Consider the following 23,610-nt stretch of genomic DNA (forward strand, 5'->3'; position numbering starts at 1 on the left):
TAATTTTTCCAACATCCGGGAACCAAGTTGATTTTAAACAGACAAATCACTTTTGTTCTACATAAAGAGATCCTGTAGTAACTACGGAAGTGTTCCACATACCATATTGTATTAAAAAATACGTAGTTTTCGTGCCCATTTCGCCACGTGTGCTCATTATGTCCCTAATCTCCCTATATAGTATTTCATACTTCCTCCTTCCAAAAAGAAACTATAAGAAAGTGCTCAAATAAGATTAACAAAGAACAAGCGTTCTTTGATACATAATTTTTAAATAATTCCAGATGATCAGGGTATATATTTATAATATTTTTTAGGTTATAGGGGAGAGGGGGGGCCGTTTCGGACACTTTTTCTATCCTGATTTTTATTTTTTTTTGTTAACTTAGAAAAAAAGCTGAATTCATCCCGCCTGTTACTTGGACATCGGAGTATCATATGAGCGTGTGCGTTGATGCGATTTTGATTGGTTTCTTGGAATTTTTCAAAATTGCTTTTTTGTCCGAATTTGCCCCGTGTGTGGGGTAGTTTCGGACAGTCCTGGGGCACTTTCGGACAGTGAAGAAAAACTTTCCTAGATTAATGAAAATTTTGTGTTCTTCAACTATTTCTTCTATATAAGCAGAGACTGAGATCAGATGCATTACAAACCTTATAACTTATCCTTTTATTTCAAATTTAACTCTCAAAATAAAAACAGAACAAACTGACAATGAGGGGTAAAAGATACAAAATGTCATTTTCTCGGCAATATTTGATTGGTTCAAAGTGCAACTACTTTCTTGATTGTCGAGAAAAAACAAAATTGGTTCACTTTCGCTGCTTTCTTATTGTTCTTATTAAGGAAACATCCATAAGTAACGTAGCTTTTTAAGTTGTTTTTGACACCCTCTCATCCATCGTAGTATTTCGTCATAAAGTCAGACTTTCCTCTAGATAATAACGTAGCTGTTTTACAACCTCCACCACCTCCTCCTCCGCCATGACATTTTTTTATTGCAAACTTTATTATCAAAATCATACCTTGCATTATAAATAAACAAGAAAAGACAAGCAGGTACTAAAATTGACCCTAAACAGACAAAACAGTGTTAAAGAAGAACAATTAGGAAAAAACCCAATTGTTTTCTTAGTTTCATGTTCGCTACGTAGCTTGGCTTGAAACCTTCCCCTCTCCCCTCGACTATTACGTCATTTATGGATGTTCTCTGAAGTGTTCCAGAACATTGAGACACAATTTTTCAATCGCCTTGGCATACTTCAAGGCCAACATTCTAGCTTGCTGGCACATCAATCCATAATTCATATGGTAACTTTCGATCAAATATTTCTCTTGCAATGTTTCTTCCACGTTCGTAAATACTTGATAATTTGAGTATTTGGACGAGAAGCTCTCTGATTTTCCCGTTTTTTTTCTATGATTTTTCAGACGACAGACCAAGGTGCGTCTTTTAATTCCGCAGGTATGAGAAGCGTGTCTCAAAAACATTGTTCCGTTAGAAACTCTTTCCAGCTCATCTTCGTTGATGGTTGCTCTATTGGTTTTTTCTTTTTTTCCGAACCATTTTTAGGGCTGAGAATCAGACTAAATCGATATTTGTTAGTAAACAACAATTGAATACAAATTTGAAAAGTGTCCGAATGTGTCCCATGACCGACGTCCGAATGTGCCCCACCACAATCCGAAGACAAATCTTAATTTTATCTAATAAATAAGATGTTTGTTTCCACGTTGTTATCACGTTTTCTCATTGCATATTAGTTACGAACCGAGGTTCGTGAATCGTTCACAAAGAAATTAGAGAAATACTTACAACAAAAAAAACAAACAGTTGAGAGCATGAATGAGAAAAAAGCACTGTGTTGTTTTCGTAAGTAATAAACAACCAAGAGTTGTCAAACTATATGACAGCTGTTGGTACTTATATTTTTAGTTTGGTTGGAAATCATACCATTTGTTTTTTTTAAGCTCTGTCCGAAACTGCCCCCCTTTCCCATATGACTATGAAATAAATGCCGCATTCAATGCCTATAGTTTTTGATGTAAAATTTCAAATATGTTGATTTTAAGCCAATATAAAAACAAGGGTATGTTAGCATTGTAACGACACGAAGTAACATACAGTTTTTTATTTAAAGAGAACTTCCTATATTTACTTACTTAGATGGCCGTACGTCCTTAGACATGGCCTACATTTAATCAATTTAATATTTCGTTTTCTCTTCATACTAAAAATACTTTTAATTCAACACTAAAAGTTCTCAGCTAGGTTAAATATAACTTAAATTGCAACCGGGGTAAGTTTGCGAGGTAACGTCACGAAATTTCACTTCTCTCTATAAAATAATCCTCTATGTCTGATAACAGACTTGATATGTCTTAAGGGGTTATATACCTTTTTAGTTTTAAAAAATTGAAAAATTTGTTAATGGCATATCTTAAAGTACAACTTCTTGAGAACATTTTCACAAATTTTCATAAAGATCTGAGCAATAGGGAGAAAGTTAGAGCGATTTGAAGCGCGCCTCGTCATAAGTTAAACTTGAAACTTTAACGTTAATCTCGTTAAACGATTTTGCCGTATTTATCATTGCGTTGAAACTACTGAACCGATTTTCTTCATTTTTTTAAACATTCCTTATTGAATTTCCCGGTCGTTGAACGATCGTGTTTTAGTAAACAAAGTTCAACTTTGCTGAAAAAAAAAATTAATGCAATTTTTAGTGCTCAAAACATATGTTTTATAGGAAAAACGTTGCCGTTTGCACTAACAACGAAATACTTATGAAAATGATCGTTCAGACACCCGGCACACTTCTAAACTAATAAAAAAAATATAAGTTTTTCGATTTCAGTTGAATTACTGGGACGCTTTCGTAAACACCCCAAGCCTCTGCGTAAAAAAGACGTTCTGGGGAAACGGCCATTACTCCACAACTGATTGGTATCTCTTATAAACAAACGTTTTTTTTTGTTGAATAACTGAACTTTCAGAAAATTATCACTTTTATGCAATAAAAAAGGTGCTACACGCTTAAAAAAATTACAGACTTTCCTCTTTTTTTGTCGAGGAAAAAGGTATATAACCCCTTAAGGGCCGTCCACATTCCACGTGGACACAAAAATGGAAATTCACCAACTCCCCCCCCCACCTCTTTGGTCACGTGGACATTTTTTTACAATGAAAATTCGAAAAATGTTCATTTCAGTGGTTTATTTAGTGATTATTTAAAAAAAATTAGCAAGAAAATAACTAATACTAATACTAAAAACTTATTTCAAAATCAGCCCAAAACGACCTTGACCATTAGAGCCGTAAATGAAAATCCCATCCCATCAGAATTTAGCCTGAGAGAGCCGAAAATGCACTTAATAAACAGAGAAGGGCAAAGCAAACGCCTTCATAATTCAGATAACATTACAGAGGATGAGGCGAGCAGCGAGTTACTCGTCTGACCAATTTTTGTATTGCAGATGGCGAGTCGGCAGGATTTTGAACAAATAAACTAGTCTCTCACTTATCTGGCACCAGCCAAGTTTCACTCGCTGACTCGCGTTCCCTAATATCACATTTTTCTCGCCTAGTTTTCTATAATACGGGCCTATGCTTTGAATGATTGTAAACCCTTTCAAACGCCGGGGAAAACAACACGATAGATTTAAAAATCCACTCTAAAAGATTTTGATTTCCAAAATAGTTAAAAACCTGCCCAAAAAAAAATAAATGAAACGAAATAAAACGGATTCGATATGGAAGAAAGCTTCTGTAGAAGCTGTACAGGTAAAATCTTTTTTACAAGGTAGAAGAGTTCAAATGAAAAATATTCAGTGAAACATTTGAACCAAAAAAATAGAAATATAGAATTTTAATTTCAGGAATATGCCGAAAACTACTATCAAAGCATCAACAATTTATTTTCGATATTCGCAAAAAAACCTGTGCTTTGCCTGAACTTTGACCGCTTTGAGGCACGTGTAGCCCAAATTTTGAATGAATACTCTTTTCGAGAAGACGAAACTTCTAAGCGCTACTTCTAAACGAAATTCGAAAAGTCGGTTTTCATTGCCACCATAATATTTATTACAATGCTACAAATTAAATTCGATAAAACATTTCTAAAACAATTAATTCAACCATTATGTGCACTATTTATATGATGCATGTTTATGATTTTCTATTCAACTCTGCTAGCATGTTACTACCAACTTCACAAAACCAGTTCTGAACTAATTTTCCAATAGATGGATTTCGACCGAAAGCAGAAGCACATCAAAACAATTGCCAGAACATACATTAGGAATAATTTTCGCTTATCACTCCAATGAAGAATGCCTCATCATAACCGGTCATCACTGTGACAATTCGACCACTTTATTGCACTAATTTGACCTCTGTTGCCATCCCGCAAGATGCGATGGCGCGAACGGTACTGTATCGGTTTATGTGTATGTATTCTGTACCGCCCCGTTGTTCGGCCGGTTGGTGGCAAAGCCTGTTGTTGGCCGAGCGTGAATTATGTTGATGGCCGAAGCCCGTCCCGCGCTTATCATCTAATTTCAAGCCAGAGAACTCAAACGGATCTGTTTTTCCGTTCACAAGCGCTTAGCTGATGATGCGAGTCAGCCGCATCTTCGTCAGGCGGCAGTGGAGCACTATTTAGCATCCGCAGCGGCAGCGTAGTGAATGTAACATCCACCGTGTTCCCCATCACATCACGGAACCTCACTGAACCAAATTGATCTACTTTACTGCGAAAAATTAAGCGACCTCATCCGCATAAAAATAATAGCTCCACGCAACAGCATGTTCAGAGACTAACGATGTTTTTAAATATGCGCGGATGTGATTGCCAAAGAACATGCAGTCAAATGTTATAGATGAAAACTTTTTCTCTTGATAGAAGCTGATGACATCAGCTAAATCATCGCACATTTCATAATTATTCTTCAAAGAAATAAAAACTAATCGGAACTACTACAAAATTTTAATGCTGTTATTCCCACTGTTCAATGACCGCAATGGGCATGCCGAGATTGATTGCTAGTGCAGTCCGCGTCAGTCTTTCTCTGTCCCGCGTTAGGAAGTCCAGCCCATCAAAAGGGTTTTTGGCACTGACGATATCCGCGGCGTTTGCCTCGGTTAGTTCGTCGATCGGTTAGACTGTCATCAGTGCTACGACTGCTATATTGTAGGCCAGCCAAATGGAAGCGCGTTTGCACTACATAACACTCAATACACTCAGCAGCAGCTACGCTATGCTTAAACTGCGGATGGACGGAGATGAACAGCATGAATGAAACGAAGCTAAATTGGAAAATTACTCCTCATCTTGCGCTTGCGGGGTTGGCTCTATTTGCGCGACCGGTTGTGTCACTTTAGGGCAGCTGCACATTCGATGCAGCAGGTTGACTTGACCGAGCTCAAAACAGAAAAAAAAATATCACGAAACTTGCGTTTCACGATATAAACAGTTATTCAATGGTTGAGAGTTTTCAGAACTGTTCCCACAATATCCTGTAAATGAAGGAAGTGCGAAGAAAGTAATTGACGCTGGGATAATTGCATCACGAACCTTTTTTTTGGAACATCCATGGTGTAATTCGAACGACAAAGAACTGGAAACAATATAATAATAGAACTGTTGAAATCTATTTGGTCCAGTGACCTCCAAAAGCGGACAGTTTCTTATATAGCAATTGACACAATTCTACAAACTAAATGAACATATGTGAAGTTGTATAGTTTTCACAATTTAATAGATTTAAGTAATAGGTAAACAGTAAAAAGTAAAAAAATAAAAAGTAAAAAGCAAAAAGTGGACAGCAAAAAATAAACAGTGAAAAGGAAAAAATTATAACAAGGTAAAAAGTGAAAGGTAAAAGCTAAAAAGTTAAAAGTATAAAGTATAAAGTGAAAAACAAAAAGTAACAAGTGAAAAGTAAAAAGTAAAAAGTAAATGTAACGCCAAAAGTAAAAAATAAAAAGTGAGTATCGTGTAAAAAATAAAAAGCATGTAAAAAGTAGAATATAAGCAACAGAAGGATAGCGTAAGCTTCAATCTATAATCTATAAATATCTGCAACACTCGAAAAAGAACACATGACTGTTTTGCAATCTGAGCGGATATGATAAATCGTTTCAAACCGAAATTGTATACGTGCGCAATCACATTTATCTGGGTGTTGAAACAAAAATATAATTGTTTTACTGGCAACGCGCTGATAAGACAAAAATAAACTTTTAATTAGAGCATTTTATCGGTGTCTAGGCAAGGTGTATAATATTTACAAGTAAACGCAGGTCTCTCGCTAATGGAACAGAATGAGCTGTCACACGTAAGAGGGACGCAAATTGAAATGAAGGTGTTGTCTTATCGATTTCGGCAGACAAAATGATAAGGAGAGAAGCTGATTACTGTCACTTTATTGTTTTTGTGACAATAAAAATTTTCATTCATAAAATAAAACCAACTCTGTTATCAACAAAGTGATAAGGAAAAAACATTCATTAAGAGTCTGCTTCCGTTTAGGGACAAGGATATGATAAAATTGTTAGCTCTCTGGCTCGATATCTCACCATGAATATAGTAATTCTCGCGGTGGTTCAGGTATGACCGGATGCAGATTACGAGTCTCGTATCAAACACGAAAGATGCTAGTCATTGCTTATGTTCAGGTAGATATTTTGTCAGACATCAATATTTTTTTTTTGAAGTAAATGTGATGTGGATTTAACAGCAGTAAAAATTTTAAATTCAAATTTCTTAGACCTGGTCAGCATCACTGATATAATAGTTTGGATATTATTTCTTTCGAATGGTAGTATTTTTACTCGATTTGGCATAGCATAAAATCAAATTTTTTTTATTGAGCTTCTTAGTAGAATGGTTTCCATTGATTTCTTCTACTTTTGTATTGAAATTAAATGTAAACCTTGCCTATTTTAAATATGTAGCAATACATCGCCCAGATGCTAACTGCCATTTATAAAGTTACGTCTTCTGCACAGCATCATTTATTATGTTATTTCTAGCGAATGGGCAAAGTCGATACGTTACTGCACATTGCAAATCTTAGAATTCAATGTCTTATTCTTCCATGTGTTTTGTGTTTTTGTATATACTCTTAGCTTTTCATTTTGATCCTCATTTGTAAATAAATTATAACTTTGCAAGGCATTATTACCATATTGAAAAACCTGATCACTAGCTTTCTAAATTATCGTATTTCATCAAACCTCTTAGTAAGAAGCAGAAAATACGACACATTTATTAGGCTAACAAAAAAAAGTTAAGGTGATGAAATTCGAATAACGCGTTGTACAGAATATGAGTATGAACAACAGGTACTCTTTATGTTGTTTTCAAAGGCCTTTAATATGGGAATGACTTTATTGCTAATTGTACTAAATGCTTCAGACAATCGCACGCAACATTATTCGATTCTGTCACTTACCACGGTGATACAACCTTTCCTTCCCGTCGCAGTCGTGGAGATGCAGAGGTAAACTCGGTCTCCGACATCAACGGCTGTTACACCTCCTTTCGATCCGTTGTCGATCTTTATGAAGCGGTAGCGGTACTGAATTGTTGTACACTGAAGATAACAAACTAATCACAAGTAGCCATATACGCGGTTCCTTGTGTAACTTCACTAGCTCAGATCGATGACGGAGGAGAAACTACAAAATATGCTGTCGTCAAACTTAAGTTCAATTGTACTTAATGCTTCAGACAACTCAATTCACCAAGCAGTAGAGTGCTTCAAATTATAAATAAGATTATTTAGGGCAAAAACTGAATAGGCGTGATCGCACCACTAAGTGGATTAAATAATCTTTTTTCAGTTATTCATCTATCTATCTATTTATTTATTATATTTCAAGATCATGTCACCGAATTGATGAACAGAATATGACTATAAATAACAAGTGCTCTTTATGCTGTCTTGAAGGGGATGACTTTCTTGCTAATTGTACTGAATGTTTCAGAAAACTCATTTTACCAAAAATTGAATAGAAAGAGTAGAAATATAATGTGATAAATATCACACCGATACTTGAATATGTTCATGACAACCGATTTCCTTACTCTAAAAACTGTTCCGACTCTGAGTAATGTTTCGAGAGTTAGAGTGTAAATAGTTTTCAGTTTACCACTGACTAATATAAATATTGTCTATTCTTCTATTATCTAAGTCATTGTGTTAGGATATATTGAAATATTTTTTCTGAATAACAACATGTTATAAAAAATGGATAAAAGCAAAGCCTTGGTGCTACATCCCGTATCGGAACTTGACCTTCTGTTTATTCTACACAGACTTCGCAGCCAACTGTTTAATGTACATGACAATTGCGGGGCTAGCGCTACGATCCTACTGACACCAACAGTCTCTCCCGAGCCGGGACTCGAACCCACGACGACTGGCTTGTTAGGCCAGCATCGTATCTCAAGACCAGATGGAAGGTTAAAAAATGAATACAACTCAAAAAATATTTGTGAAAAAATACATATATGTACGGCATGCGGTAACTAAAATTGGATTCTCCGTACACATGACCGATGCGGCGCTTTGCACATTTATATCAAATCTCATAAGGGAACATACTTAAATGACGTAGCATTTTTTTCATGATTTTCAAACCCACTACCCCTCCCCCCTCGTAGCATTTGGTCACAAAACTTCAACTCCCCCCATGAAAAAAAAACGTAGCATTCGATTGCCCCCTCCCCCTTTCCCGGTTTTGAGAAAAACATACAAAAATTCTTGAAAAAAAATCACTGTGTCTAATTCAATCTATTTATCACTTATACACTGGAGACAACATTCCTTTGGATGTTAACTTCGCTATGGATTGATGTTGCTTCGAAGAGATTGTGCTTTGGTACGAGGTGGAAAGATGTTTATACAACTCACTCCGTATGATCTATGTCTGTACAAAACACAGAAAATATTCCGAATTTCGCAAAAAAACTAATCGCTGCACTTACCAGTTTTGAACAGAAATGAGTATCTTGTAATTTAAACTATTGAAAACCACAATGAAACAACGATTTTTGTTTTCAAAACAGATTGTGTGTTTACACAAAATTCCAGAATAGAAAGATTAGACAGATAGAAAGATTTCGACAGCTCTCGCTGCAAAACTTTGTGTAATGTTGTAGTGTATTTTTTGTATGCATTTTTCGTACGAAAAAACCGGTCTTTCAAAATAAATGCTACGTCGATTTCAATCCAACCACCTCCCTTGTCAAAGCTTGTCACAAAACGACGATATCCCCCCCACCCCCTCTTATGCTACGTCATTTAAATATGGTCCCTAACATAAAAAACAGCTCAGTAACCACTTGTATACCGAGCGCTGCAATTATACCAATTACAAACCATAACCAACACATTAGAATTTATTCATTTGAGTTGAAAACAGTTAAACCAAAAGTGTTAAATCGTCTCCTGTTCACTACTTCGCAATTATTTTCTCCTCAAGCAACTGAAGAGTGTTTCATTCGGAACCTATCCGTTCTATTTATTCATAAATTACAATATTAACATGGAAATCGTTTCTTTAGTCGTTAAAAGCAAAAAGACACGTTCGGGCTCTCCTTTTCAAATAAACCGAATGCGCCTAGAAGGCAAAAAAAACTGTAAAACCAACCAACTTATGAATCGTGTAGTCTCCGAATATAGTCAACATATTTATTCCATATTATTTTTCGTCTTCTTGCTCGAAGTCTTGACCGTATCCATCGTTATCGTCATCGTCGTTGTCGTCGTCGTCGATTTCAACGTACGGTCCTATAGAGTGTTTCTAGTGGGGAAAAACAAGCCAGCGACTCTCAATCGAATCAATTCAATTCAGCTTTTCTGCAATACGACGGCTGCAGCAGCCGTACCCCACAATCCCCGTTACCGCATGTTTCATTATACTCGTGCCCACTTCAGGCCCTTACGGGTACCGATCGAATCATGCCAGCAAGTTCTTTTCCTCCAACGCGTGCGATTTGCTTCTTCTCGAGTATATGTCCCCTGTGCCCACCAGAGTCCTCGGGACCTACACTGCACACACCCGTACTCCCGCCAGTTGTTCGCTTAACCCGTCATTCCCCATTAGTTCACCGCTACATACGTCTTGTCCACACCATTGCTTCCGTTGAGCGAAAACAGCTTCACTGCGTCCGAGAGAGAAAAACAAAAACAAGTTGAAGATCAATCCCACTAATAGGATTTTCGTAGCAGAGAACTCAAGACCTTTGCATAGCACATATCAACAAGGCTGCAGTTACATTAAATGTTGTTGGTTTGTTTGGTGTCATAGTTTTATTTTTTTTCGCCTATGCTGCGCTTACGTAACGTTAACCGTGTAGGGCCAAAATTTAAGAATAAAACGGATGTATTGATTAACCCGGTAAGACCCGAGACGGAACTTTTTTTTTGAAAATCGTCGTTCTCAGCACTGCCGCGGTCGATTTGGGAAAACTTGAAATGTTATTCAAGGGGAATAGTTTGGCAAAGATACCACCCTTCTGGTCCCCACCCTATTTCCGTGAGACGCGAATATGTCTGTGTGTTTTTTTCTACTTCATCAACCAGATTGAGTACAGTATGTCCCATAAAAAATGGGAAAATCCATACCTCAGTTTCAAATAAGTTTTTTCAAAGAAAATGATAACAAAATCATAATTTTATTTGAGAATCGTTTATTAAGCCTAGTCAATAGGTCAACCATTTTTCGCGATCACCCTTTCCAAACGAGGACGGAAGCGAGAGTCAGTCAGTCATCGAGCTTTCAGAGCCCCAACACTGGGATGAGAACGTTCACAGGCCTCAGCCTGGATATATGCCAATATTGAGTAATCCAAAGTATTCATGTCCAGGCTGCTAGGAACCCAATTGTCATTTGGTCGAAATTCCATGTTTTCGTTCAGCCACGCTTGAGTCCTTTTTGAGGTATGACACGCTGCTTCGTCCTGTTGGAAAATGAAGAATTGGCTGTCATCCATGGCAGAACGTGGTCCGTCAAAATGTTCCTGTAAACCTCGGTGTTCTTAAAAATCCAGCTTTAATAATTACTGGAGGCATTTTCAAGCCATTGGAAGCAACTGCCTCGAAAATCATGACTCCGGCCGGATGTTTGGTTGTAAACTTATATTTCACGTTCTCTGGAACATCCTCAATCTTCTTCGGCAAAATAAACCTATCTATACGCGTGTTAAATTCGGGATCGATGGTGAACATTTTCTCATCGGAGAATACGATTATGGTATGCTTCTCTCTAATGCAAACACCAAACATTTCGAGCGCTCCAGCCGTAGTTTTTGATTCGATCTGTTAAAAGGTGGTGCTTTATTCTTGTCCTAGCCGAACATTTCAACTCATCTTTGACCAACCGTTGCATGGTAAGTTTTTGAAATATCGATTTCCTTAACCAATTTTCGAATCGATCTGATAGGATTTTGCCTCACTTTGTCTCTCACTGATCTGATGACCTTCGGTATGCGAGCGAAACGTGGACGGCCACTTCCCGGCTTCCGTGGATGGGTCCATCATAGAGTGCACGTTGGATACGCTAAAAGGTAGCCAGGTGGCATCCCACAATCGTTGCAATTTGTTTTACGGGCTCTTGATGAGCAGCAAACTAGTCACAACCTGGCTAAAAAAGGACGTGAAAACTTAAAATATGATTTAACAAGACCGTTCGTTTTGTGCGTTTGTATCAGTGAATGCATTTTATGAGACGGGTCTTTTAAAAGATGTTCCCTAAAACGTTACGTCCTAAAAAGGTATAGCAATCGCTGGCAAAACCGAAAGTATAAAAGTGCTCCAAAGGGCCGAATGGCATATATCATACGACTCAGTTGCAAATTGCAAATGACAGGTCTTGTGTCCCATAAGACCCTATTCCCTATTTTATTGTAATCGGATTTTTAGTTTAGAGATTATGTATCAAAATGCAAAAATCATAAAACATCATTAACTCAGAAAATACACAACCGATTTGAGCAAAATTGGTTTCAAATGAACGGGCTACCTGAAATACCCTTAACTTTTGAATTTTATAAAAATTGAAATTGTGGTTCAAAAGTTATGAAAAGAAACGTGTTTTGAAGACTGGTTAATGTCACTCATGTTTCTCAGAGATGGCTGAACCGATTTTCATAAAATCAGTGTCAAATGGAAGATCTAGTTGCCCCATAAGACCCTATTGATTTGTTTTGCAATCGGACTATTACTTTACCTGTTATGTTTAAAAATGTGAAATCAGCTATGAAAAAGGAACATATTCCGAAGAATACTTGAATTCACTCACTTTTCTCAGAGATGGCTGGCCCGATTTCCACAAAATTAGTGTAAAATGAAAAGTCTAGCTGACTCTTGAAACCCTATCGAATTTTACTGTAATCGGACTGTAACTTAGTCTGTAATGTATCAAAATGTGAAAATCACCTTCATATCGCTCTAACTTTCTTCCTATTGCTCAAATCTCCATGAAAATTTGGGGAAATGTTCACAAGAGATTGTTCTTTCAAATAGAGCAATATTTTTTTTCGATTTTCGAAAACTTGAAAGGTATCTGGTAGTACATCACAAAAGGCAAACAGAAGAACACACCTACAATTCATCAAGGATACCGCCAACGGGAAAAATGCATTTGGCTATTTTTTTTCTGAAACGAAAATGATTCTATAGGCATTCGCGGAATGTTGAATGAGATAATTATTTCCAAAGACTACAAGGCCTGTCTTGTTGTAGCAACAGTAACGCTCAGTCCGTACATGATCGACTGTGAAACCGTGGCAGTAGCAGCAGCAGCGGCAGCAGCCTTGCACATAAAAAGCAAACGCAAAGAACACACACTGGCAAACTGTCTATCCCTCGTTGTGGCACTTTTCCGCTGCTGGCCGATCCCCCGGTCCGTTGATGTCGTAAGCGCTTAGCTGTAATGTGTAGCACGGAGCACAGAGCCAAGCAATAAGCCAGACAACCATCTCCGGGTCGGAGCATAGAGAATGGCAACCAGCGACAGCTTATACCATGAGTGGGAAAGAGATCGAAAAATACAAATATCATGCGCGCGCAAAAATTTCACTCGTGCCAAGCACTAGTTGAGTGAATGAAACGGAGCATTGAATGGTAGGCCGAATGAATTAAAATAAAAATGTGGCTGTGTGGCGAGTCGGGCAGGTCTAGAAATGGTCACGGCAGCGTCAGCTTTAGGTGGAAAGAAACAGCGAGTAGTGAAGTGAAGGAGAGCTGTGTGCACGACGATGTGGCGACGGCTATATCATCGAGCTTGAGTGAGCGCAAGCGAGATAGGATATAGTCACATTTGGGTTTCGTTCGATACTCCATTCATTATGGCCGTGGTTTTCATTCATAAAAACCTTTTCAGTAGTAACGAATTTGCCCGCTGCGTGGCATTGTTGTATCGAGTTGGGCTGCCGAAGTCAACTTCGTGAAGGAGCTGAGAAGGTATGAGTACGGAATCCGAACAAAACCGAGTGTACCACACTCACCTCCGATTGAATGAAATCACGCATACACACATAAGTTGCCTACTAACACTACTCAATGCTTGTGTAGGACAGCGTATATGGATATGGTTTCCTGTCATGCACACAGCGCCAATCTGATGAAGCCGAACACAAAACGAACGAAAGGCCTCGGAAACGCCCTCCCCTCTGACTGCGCATGACGTTTTCTAAATATACGAATTGAAACGAAATTATTTATCAGTCGTTAAAGAGCTTTGATCGTAGATGGACTGTATTCATAGCGACGAATAGTAGGTTTTTTTTGTGAATTAAAGAAAAATTACTATAATTATCATTGTGTATACGTATAGCACACACACGGTAAACACAAGAAAAGGTAAAAACACACGGTCAAATAACGAGAAAGAGTGTAAGATGCGAGTAATTGTGTCCGCTGGTGAACGAATTTCGGGCGAAGTAAATTCTATGAAGTGAGTAGAGAGAAAATTAACCTCCACCGAATGTAACGAAACGGGATGTAACATAACGGAAGCTGCGGTAGGAAGTGATAAGTTCAAGTTTTGTACGAACCAAAAAAGTAAGAACAGACGTACAGCAGATAGTTAAAACCTGAGCAGTGAATTGTGAATAGTTCTTCTTTTCGGATAATATTCTCACAGTTGAATAAAATGTGACAGTATAATATTGGCAATTAAAAAGTTCACCAAGTTGGCTGTCGAGCAAAGGAAAGGAGAGAGCTCGGCAGTAATCTCAGCGGTTGCGACGCGGCAGCATTTTCATGCAGAATAGTACGCGCCGCGATACGCACACTGCTGCAAAGCAATCCATAGCCACAGACACCACAGCACGGCAGATGTACCACAGAGAACAACGTCGCGGCCGTCTTCTTGTTGGTCGTCATCGCCATTGCCGTCAGATCAGCGGCAGCGGTAAAAAAACAACACCGTCGACAACGTCGTCGTCGCCGTCGTTGCGGTCGTCAGCAGTAATAGCAGCGATATTAGAAGCCGCAGTACCAACGACATACCAGCAAAAGCATGAAAAGTGCTCCGAAAATACGCAAACGGCCACAGTATGCAGCAATTGAAGCAAATGTTTTGAAAAGTGATTTATTTTTGTTCATATTTTTTTTTGGTTACCAAAAAAGAGGATGAAGAAAAAGTAAGCTGTAATGCGAAAGTTTACAAGTTCAAAATACAACAGAAAGCTACGCAAACAAAGCGCAACGAAACTGTCGTTGCCGGAGTTCCGAATGAAAAGATTTTTTCTTCACAGTGATTAAATGATTTCATGAATGAAAACATCAGTATAAAAAAGAAAAAAAAAATCGTGAGAAATGTTCTTTGTTTTACTGAAGAGTGGATACATGTAAAAGAGTGGAATTTGATGCTCAACAGTAAAAGTAAGTGAAAGCAAAAAAGGCAATAAAAAGTGATGTGAAACGAGTGAAATGCAAATGTCAAAGTCGCCCTGAGAAAGCCGAAAAGTGAAACAACATAAAAATTTGCAATAGCAGCTGCAACAACAGGGAATGAAGCAGAAATAGTGCAAGTGTGAACGTGCGAAAAAAGTAACGAAAATTCGATTGCCGTGTCTTGTGGCAAATCATGTATCTTTCGTTTTTGAGCAAAACTTGGATAAATATTGGATGCAACGCGGTAAAATTTGCGATAGCCTGTCAAGCAACACTGTCACCGGAACTACGATCAGCATTAGAAGCACCATCATTTCCATCTACCCCAATATTACCATTAATGGTAGTGACGTGGATTACGAACCCGAATCTAAACCCGATTTAATTGCTTATTGATAATGTAAGTTCATTCAGATTTGTAGGGAGAAAGTATATATGTTTACAATAAATGGTTTAATAATTTTGTCAGTATTGACGGTACCAATGAATTGGTAATTTAGTATTTCATGTTTTATGAAATCTGAACGATTGAAAAGTGATTTGATTTTTTAACTGACTGTTTAATAGCTATTATGATTAGTTGTTGCTTATCAAAAACGATAATAACTTTGAAAGAATGCAATGTTGATGCTTGAACCGTTTGTGAATTCACGAAAAATACATATGTGTATAATACTTTTTAGTTTTGATGGTTAAATATTTGACAACAGAATAAACAACAATTAAATAATATAGCTCGAAACAACATTACCTCGAGCCTTATTTTACTAAAGATAACATCATTAATGTGATAACGAAATAATTAATAATTTATTTTTACTCAGTTTTTGTCTGCTGCTCAAATCTTTCGTTCCTTCAACGGAATAAAACATATGACCAAGATGAAGTTTAGATTTGTTTTGGTAAACGTAAAATATCATTAATTCTACTGAAATAAGCCCAAATTGCATTTTGTTACAAAATCGCCGAATATATGTTGCAGATGATATTGTCTCTCCTATTTTTGCTCGAGATTCGGTTATCTATTACTTGGGGTCATTATTAAAACAATATTGTATTAACATGCAATACGAAGATTTTCGATTTCTATTAATTTTTGGGTAATTGGGAAAAACACTGTAGTAAAAATCATTAGTAAATAATCACTCAAATGTCAGCACCATATGAGAACCATATGAGTTGTCATTTTGATACTATACTGCCGGTAACCGGATAACTGTCCCATAATGAAAAACAACATGTTGAGAAAACGGCGATTTAATATTATCCGTGAATTTTTAAATTTCAGCAATTACATCCAGAACCAACGACCATAACAGTTTCATGGCACCACAAGTTTATCGTTGAGAACAAAAAACCATGGATGGAATTGGTTTTACGTTATATAACTTGAAAATAAGACAAAATGAAACAAAATATGCGGGTACATTTCAAAAGTACTCGCATATTTTGTCCCATCACATATAAATTCAACCAGCAACCGGTAGTATCATTGGCAACGTAGATTGTACTACAGAAAAACAACATTAGTCTAGGTAATTAAATGACATACTTCTATATGCCTAAAATAATCCGATATACACTAATCTGGAGCAAAATGATATGTTTGCAGTTTGCACCACTATGCAGTGGAACTGTAATGCGGGTACTTTCAATATGGGACAAAAACAACTTGGCATTTTTCCATGTTTTTCCATACAAAAGTATCAATTTTTTTTTTCCAGAAAATATGACAACATTTAAGTCGATTCCCGATGATAACTCAAAAGTGACCAAAATCAGTATGGGACAGTTATGCGGGTACCGGCAGTTATAGCTTTTGTGTCTTCTCCCCAGCTGGTCTCGAGGTACGATGCTGGCCTAACAAGCCATTCGTCGTAGGTTCGAGTCTTGACTCGGGAGAGACTGTTAGTGTCAGTAGGATCGTAGCGCTAGCCCCGCAATTGTCCTGTACACTTAACGGTTGGCTGCGAAGTCTGTGTATAGTAAACAGAAGGTCAAGTTCCGAATCGGAATGTAGCACCAAGGCTTTGCTTTGCTTTGTCTTCTAATGATCACATGATAGCAAACTTTCTGCAGAACCACATCTCGAATTTTGCAGAGTTTGCGAAAACTATTCGTTCAAAATTCACTGGTACCTAAGATTAAAGCCATACTATCGAAACGACCAAGCGTAACCGGTATATTAGATCAGTTTCATTTCGCGTAAATATTTGCCAAGCTAAATGTATGACATATGTATACGGTATAAAGGAATAGCATCAATAATATTGAACAGAGTCAGTACCAGTTACATGCATCGGTGACATTTAAAGTCTTTGTTCTGATCGAACGAAATGTTTTACACCTCTGCAGAGGTATAAACTGCATAGCACAGCAAATGGACGGAGGTACACTGTTGCTACTACTACCGCTAAAACATATCAAACACCAACTATCTAACACACAGGACTTATGAGCTCTTGTTACACCTTTTGTCGATTCTATTCACGGACAACACGAATCGAGCTAACGTCATCGATCCACACTAGAGTGCTGTTGCTTACGAAAAGGACACTCCTTAGTTTGCAACTTATTCAGTGGCTACCGTGCTAAGGGGTATCCGCAAAACTGCAATTCTCCAAAACAGTGTTCATACGATCGTTTTTAGTGATGTAAACAGAGATCGGAAATTAAAAGCGACAATATCGAACGGTTCTCTACGGCAATACCCGTTCTATTAATCACAGTTACTTTATCTCACATTTATTATTATCCGAGCCTAATGGAAGGAGAACTATGCGCAGTTGATGAAGTGTATGATTATTATTATTATTTTTATTATGTATTAACCAGCGCAGGCCTTACAATCTTCACTATTACATAGCAGGAGTGTTGAAGTGATGATAGTCTATTGTGGAATTTTAACTCCAACGTCGAGACGGGTGTTCGTTCAAAACCTTTATGCTAGGAGGTTTTTTTGCATTTTATGACTTGCCGCTTGTTTGAAACTAATATGGAACTAGGTAAACGTGACAGATAATCGGATTCCGGCGGTATATTCGTTATAATCTTTTACGTTAGTCAAACATAACAGCCAACAAAAATCATTTATTTATCAGCTGATTTTTAGAAAACAGGAAACACGTGTTCATCCAGAATCAACTTTTATTTATACAAGGCCGACGGTAACAACAGCCAGAAAAAAAAACAACAAGATGCAAAAAGTTATTATTATAAGCGCTTGTACTACAGAAATCAAACGCTCGCTTCATTGTTGATAAGAGCAAACATGTCGAGCGAGCTGAGACTGAGGGAGGAAAATACCACTCGCTCCCGATAGCTGAAATCGAGAGTTGAGAAACGTAAGATGAACTTCCAGTAACGCGGCTTGGAAGATGATTACGAAGATGACCGGAAGTAGTTGCTTCCGTTCTAATGACGTGATGCGGAAAAAATGTAATGTATGCCATGCTGGATGCCATTATCAGCGGACAGTATGGAACATACGGTTTGTCGGTTGTTAAAAAAGAAGAAAAATAATTTGTTTTCGCTTCAGACAATTTGTCCCACATGCGAATAATTTTGTTGCAATTGGATATTGGTATTTCCAAGTATGACCAAATCTGCAGTTGAGATTTTTTAGAATTACCGAGAAGGCTTCATTCTAAAAATATTGTTTGTGGTGTCTTTCAATACCTATTATGCTAAAATTTTATTTTACATATAACACTGGTTAAGGCGAGGGCCTAGCGTAGTTGTTAACGTCTCCGCCAACCATGCTCGACGCCTGGGTTCGAACGAACACCTGTCTGGTTGTGGGGTGGCGAGATCCACTCAAAACCAACCCAACTGGTCTAGATTCAATTCTAGCCGACACCGGGATATTTTCTGAGGCGAGAAATCTCTGGGATCACGCCTTCCATCGCATGAGAAAGTCACTCTGTTGGCGCCGGTTCGTTAATCAACGGGTCGTAAGTTAGGGTCCTGGGTAGAGTCGCCTCCCTGTGCGTCGGTGATTAGCACAAACAACAGTGGCCGAACTAGACCGACGGAAAATAAGCGAGAATAAAAAAAATGTAACATTGGTCGAGAGTGGGAGTTCCCATGGTGGTGGTGCTGAGGTGGAGATAGATGGAGAACGATTTGAAGTGGTTGACGAATTCGTTTGTATAGGACGCTGATACTCCCGGTGGCCCTTTACGGACATGAAGCATGGACGCTGAAGGAAGCTGATCGACGAGTGCTCGGAGTTTTTGAGTGTAAAGTTCTGCGATCGATACTTGGCGGTAAACTGGAAGATGGAGTGTGGCGCAGACGCATGAATAACGAGTTGTACCAGGTATACAAACATGCTGATATAGTGAAGGTAATACAGCGGGGCAGGCTTCAGTAGGCTGGCCATGTAGCCAGAATGCCTGACGAGAGAGCCGCCAAACTATCTTCAGTAGAGAACCAGGAAGAGGCCGTCGACTCTGTGATAGGCCTCGCACGCGGTGGATGTGCGCGGTGGGAGAAGATGCACGATCTGCTGGTGTACGAGGAGACTGGAGAAGGGCTGCCCAGGACAGAAGAAGCTGGACATCTTTAATTCGTTCGAGCTTAGACCGGTGAACGGTCCGTTAGCCAAAAAAGTAAAGTAAAGTAAGTAACACTGGTCGACAAAAACGAAAAAAGATGCCCCAAGACTCAAAACAGTTACTCTAGAAAGATAAAAGCCGCTAGTGCCCATAGTGAATGCAAAAGTGCGTCAAGAGGCTGCTGAGTAAGTGCTCGCCAGGTACGTCGCTCCTATGTTGGCTTACGGGAAACCCCGTTTAAATCTCTGAAAAAGTTATCTTTGCTAGGGGCACCAAAATTCCCAGGAACGGCCAAAAAGCTATAATCTTACTTTCTTTTACTTTTAGCTCTAGGAAAAAAACCTGTGTTTGCCAATGTTATTAAGCATATCAGTAATATTCACCTGTTTTTATATCTTAAGTTCAAATAAATTGAATCTATGTATCACAACATTGTTTTTTTCTTATAAACACTATTTGAGAAAACTACAGTAACACGGAAAATTCAACTTTAAATCAACCGTAGTAGCTCTCGTTTACTAACAATACAATTACCGTTCGACCAAATTAACAGTAAGTTTGGTTGAGTAGGTATGTAATCGCTAAAAATCGATTCGACAAAAGGGGGGGGTTGATATATAATAGTATATAGGGACTGTGGACAGCTTGGGGGGGGGTTCATAATCGTTAAAAATCTGTCCACGTGGTATGTGGATGGTCAAATATAACAAGCATAAAAATTTATATGGAGTAAAGCAAAATCCCAGTGCTACACTCTGTTTTGACCTTTTGTTTATTCGAAACATCCTTCGCTATGATCCTACTGACACCAACCATCCCCATCGAACCGAAACTCGAACATACGACGAATGGCTCGTCAAGCTCTAAACCAGCATCGAAACTCGAGACCAACTGGGAGGCAGGGTGGCGAAACCCCGGAAAATCAGGGAACGTCAGGGGTTTCCTTTTTCGATCAGGCAAATCAGGGAATATCAGGGAAAAATGAAAAATAATCAGGGAAAAATTTTTAACCCATACGCGATCCTTTTTAAAACGGCTTTTCAGTACAAAAACTTATTTTTTAGCATAAAAGGCAGATTCGGGACCGCTACCCTTCGGTTCCATATCTAATCGAAGACTTTTTCCTCTGAGATTTCAGAGTTGCGTTCATCTACGTTGCACTTTTTGTGCCAAATTCTGAAAAATATTAGGGAAATCAATGGTATTTCAGGGAATAGCAGAGAAAATCAGAGAATTTGATAAGCAAAAAATACCCCCTGGGAAGGCTGAAACCCACCTACTGCATTTGGATTAGTGAGGGACGAGCTTAATGTCAAGTATTTGATTGAACTACAAAACCTCGGTTAACAGACTTAAAGTTGCATGACGCGTATATGTCAAAAATATTCACAATCTAATAAGGTATTCTAGTGTGTCACGTTTTCACGAATCGTTCATAAGGTGTCAATTTGAACAGTTTTATTGCCAGTTTTATCGTGTAGTTACATTTACATAATTATTATATTCTAGAGTAATGTGGTTCTCAACACAACAGGTGCTTTCAAAAATTCTTATAGATAAATCAATCATGCAACGGTAATGTCATATTTTGGATGTCCTTTACTGGATTTTCGTTTCAATTCAGAATAAATCATCAGATTAAACCCAAATCGATTAGTTTAGGCAATTATTTATGTTTTATACACTACTTTTTCTTTATGGAGTATGGAATACAATAATATATAAACATCATTATATACCGCCCTTCAGTGACTTTATACTATTATGTATATTTCTCAAACCTATACTGTATTGCTCAAAGTGCATATTTTCGCCGTCCTTTCTGCTATTTGTTTCCGGATAATCTAAACAATCAGCCCGATAAAGTGTTTTGTGCAAGGTCCACGTGGAATATCACTCTCGAATCCAGCGTCAAATTCGGTCAACCGGTGAGAAGTACAAAAACCGTCTCGCCGTACCAGTTTAGTTTGTCTGCCTGCCGCCACCACCGTTACCCGAGGGCCAGCCTCGGTAAGCACAATGATTATGTTTACTTTTTCGTCGCTATCACCCCAAGCTACGGGTTGTTTCAACGAGCTCAAAATCCCGCAATGCTAAACTGCTCTCTGCTGAGCGCAGTCTCGCGCCATCTACCCGCGCCAAAGTAGGTAGGATTGAGATGAAGTTAAAAATAAATCGTTTCATCGCACACGAGATCTTTCACTCACTGCCTCTGTGCTTACCCCCGTAGATGGCGTGCGACGTCTTACCGGTTGCAAACGGCACAGGATAAGAGCGTACTTTTGCTCCAACATCATCAAAATTATAAAGTGCAGCAGCTTGCCACCACCCCTAGCAGCTATAGCAGAAGGAGCGTGAGCTGGAGTGACTAGGTAAGAAAGCGCATCTAGTGGAAAATGCAAAATCTTGTGCTGCTCTGCGTAAAAATTATCGCGAGGGCGGTTGATTTGACGTGGTTTAGATTTTTAGGATTGAAGAAGACATAGACTGGGTCAGTTTGCACCCAGTGTCAGTGTAGTTTCCCATTCAGTACTGCCAACGATTTCTCAAAGTCATTCACTACATGTGTTTGTATGATTCAATAAAAATCATCTCTACAGCAGTAACTGTATGCATATATGGAAGCGCATATTGATGCACAAAAAATGACTATCTCTGCTGACTATTACACTTAGATAAAATTCATCAAACTATTGTTATTCTAGAACATCTCGCCAGCCACAGCCCTTCCGGCAATAGAGTTGCAAACTTTTACCTAGACTCTGAAGTTCTTCGCTAACAGAGTTATGCGAATTTAAATTCCTCTTACCCAACACACCGTCTTGGTCTTACCTAGCCATCGTTGTGTTGGTGACCGATCTGTGATATTCCGTTGAATGAATTAATGTTTCCGTTCAAACGGCAAAGGCCTACAACTACAGGACCAGCAACAAATCCGCATAGCGCCCACTCGTATGCGAGCTCATGATTGTGGTGGTAACGGAGTGGAGTTCTCTTTCCCTTGGAACCCGCTCGACAAACTCGTGGTTGCCGCCAGTCAACACAGCAATGCATACACACTAGTCGACGATTTCCTCCTGTGTCGGTATTGTGTAAAGATATGCTCGCCATGCAGCAACGCAGAGACAGTCAACAGCAACATATGTGCTCATCCTACATTTCGTGTTGACTTCCATCGATGAAAGGTCAACGCTGCTGCTGCCTGCTGCTACCTCCGCTGAATAAATGATTATCTCGCTCCGTTTGTTGGGTTAGGCGGATGTTGTGATTTACGACGAATTTTTCAACGTTCGTAAATACACAGCGGTAGACTCCGGGATTCCAAGCAATCGTTTGTCTATTGAAACTTCCGGTTTGCGAGTTAAGATGCTCGATTTATATTGGCAATATTTCGGAACATTTAGTTCAATGTGAAAGGAAATATCTGATACTAAATGCACAATTTAGTAATTCAATGTTTGACTCTGACTTTAATAAACTTCCCAAAACGTTCAGCACAGGTTAATGGGAGGTCTATCGTAAGTGCACAATAAATGAATTTGATCGGGAAGTCAGTATAAACTCTCCCACCAAATAAGTACTTATTCGCATCCGCAATCACAGATCCCATAAGGCCGTTCGCCGTCCTCCTCACAGGAAATAGACATAAATGCAACGCTGCAGTCGAAATCGCGAAAGCAAGTAATTCTGCACACAAATCTAGATTGATACGCAAACGAAGACGAGTAAAAGAGAGGCCAATGTGAGGCAAGCGAAACTCCGAGAGCGGATCATTCCAGGAAAAAGGAGGTTCTCAAAAGCGACTTGTGTGCATGATTGCAAATGGGTGGCGATGCGACTGTGTGCGAGTGTGGGTGTCTATTTTTGTGAAGTGCGTCTTTTTCCCGTTCTATAATATCGATGGTGTCGCTTTTCAGTTGAAAGATTCGGATTCCAGCGTTGAGTAGGAACCTGACTTCCGGTCTTTTGTTGATCGAGCGTGGGAGTTTCCTGCCTACACATTAGCATGGCTGTCTGCCTGTGCTTGTAGGATATCATCTGTCGAGAGGGATTGTTTTTGCAGCTGTAAATCCCGAATCGGGCGCAAATCGAAAGGTACCGTGGGAATACGAGTACACTTCCTGACTTGTGCATTCGTAT

General features: G+C 38.7%; 1 protein-coding gene across 3 annotated transcripts in view; it reads left to right on the forward strand.

Moving 5' to 3' along the window:
- The first annotated feature begins 5,391 nt into the window (after positions 1 to 5,391).
- Positions 5,392 to 23,610, forward strand: part of LOC129721545 (protein sprouty) — a 69,967-nt gene continuing 51,748 nt past the window's right edge. Inside the window, exon 1 of one of the 3 annotated variants that reach the window (XR_008727426.1) lies at positions 5,392 to 5,986. The gene's annotated coding sequence lies outside the window, so the exon portion shown is untranslated. Of the gene's footprint in view, positions 5,987 to 13,715; positions 15,312 to 23,610 lie in introns of those variants that run through there. The other 2 variants (XM_055674247.1, XM_055674246.1) reach the window with 2 other exon arrangements.

This window comes from Wyeomyia smithii, chromosome 2 (assembly GCF_029784165.1).
Source record: "Wyeomyia smithii strain HCP4-BCI-WySm-NY-G18 chromosome 2, ASM2978416v1, whole genome shotgun sequence".
NCBI lineage: Eukaryota > Metazoa > Arthropoda > Insecta > Diptera > Culicidae > Wyeomyia > Wyeomyia smithii.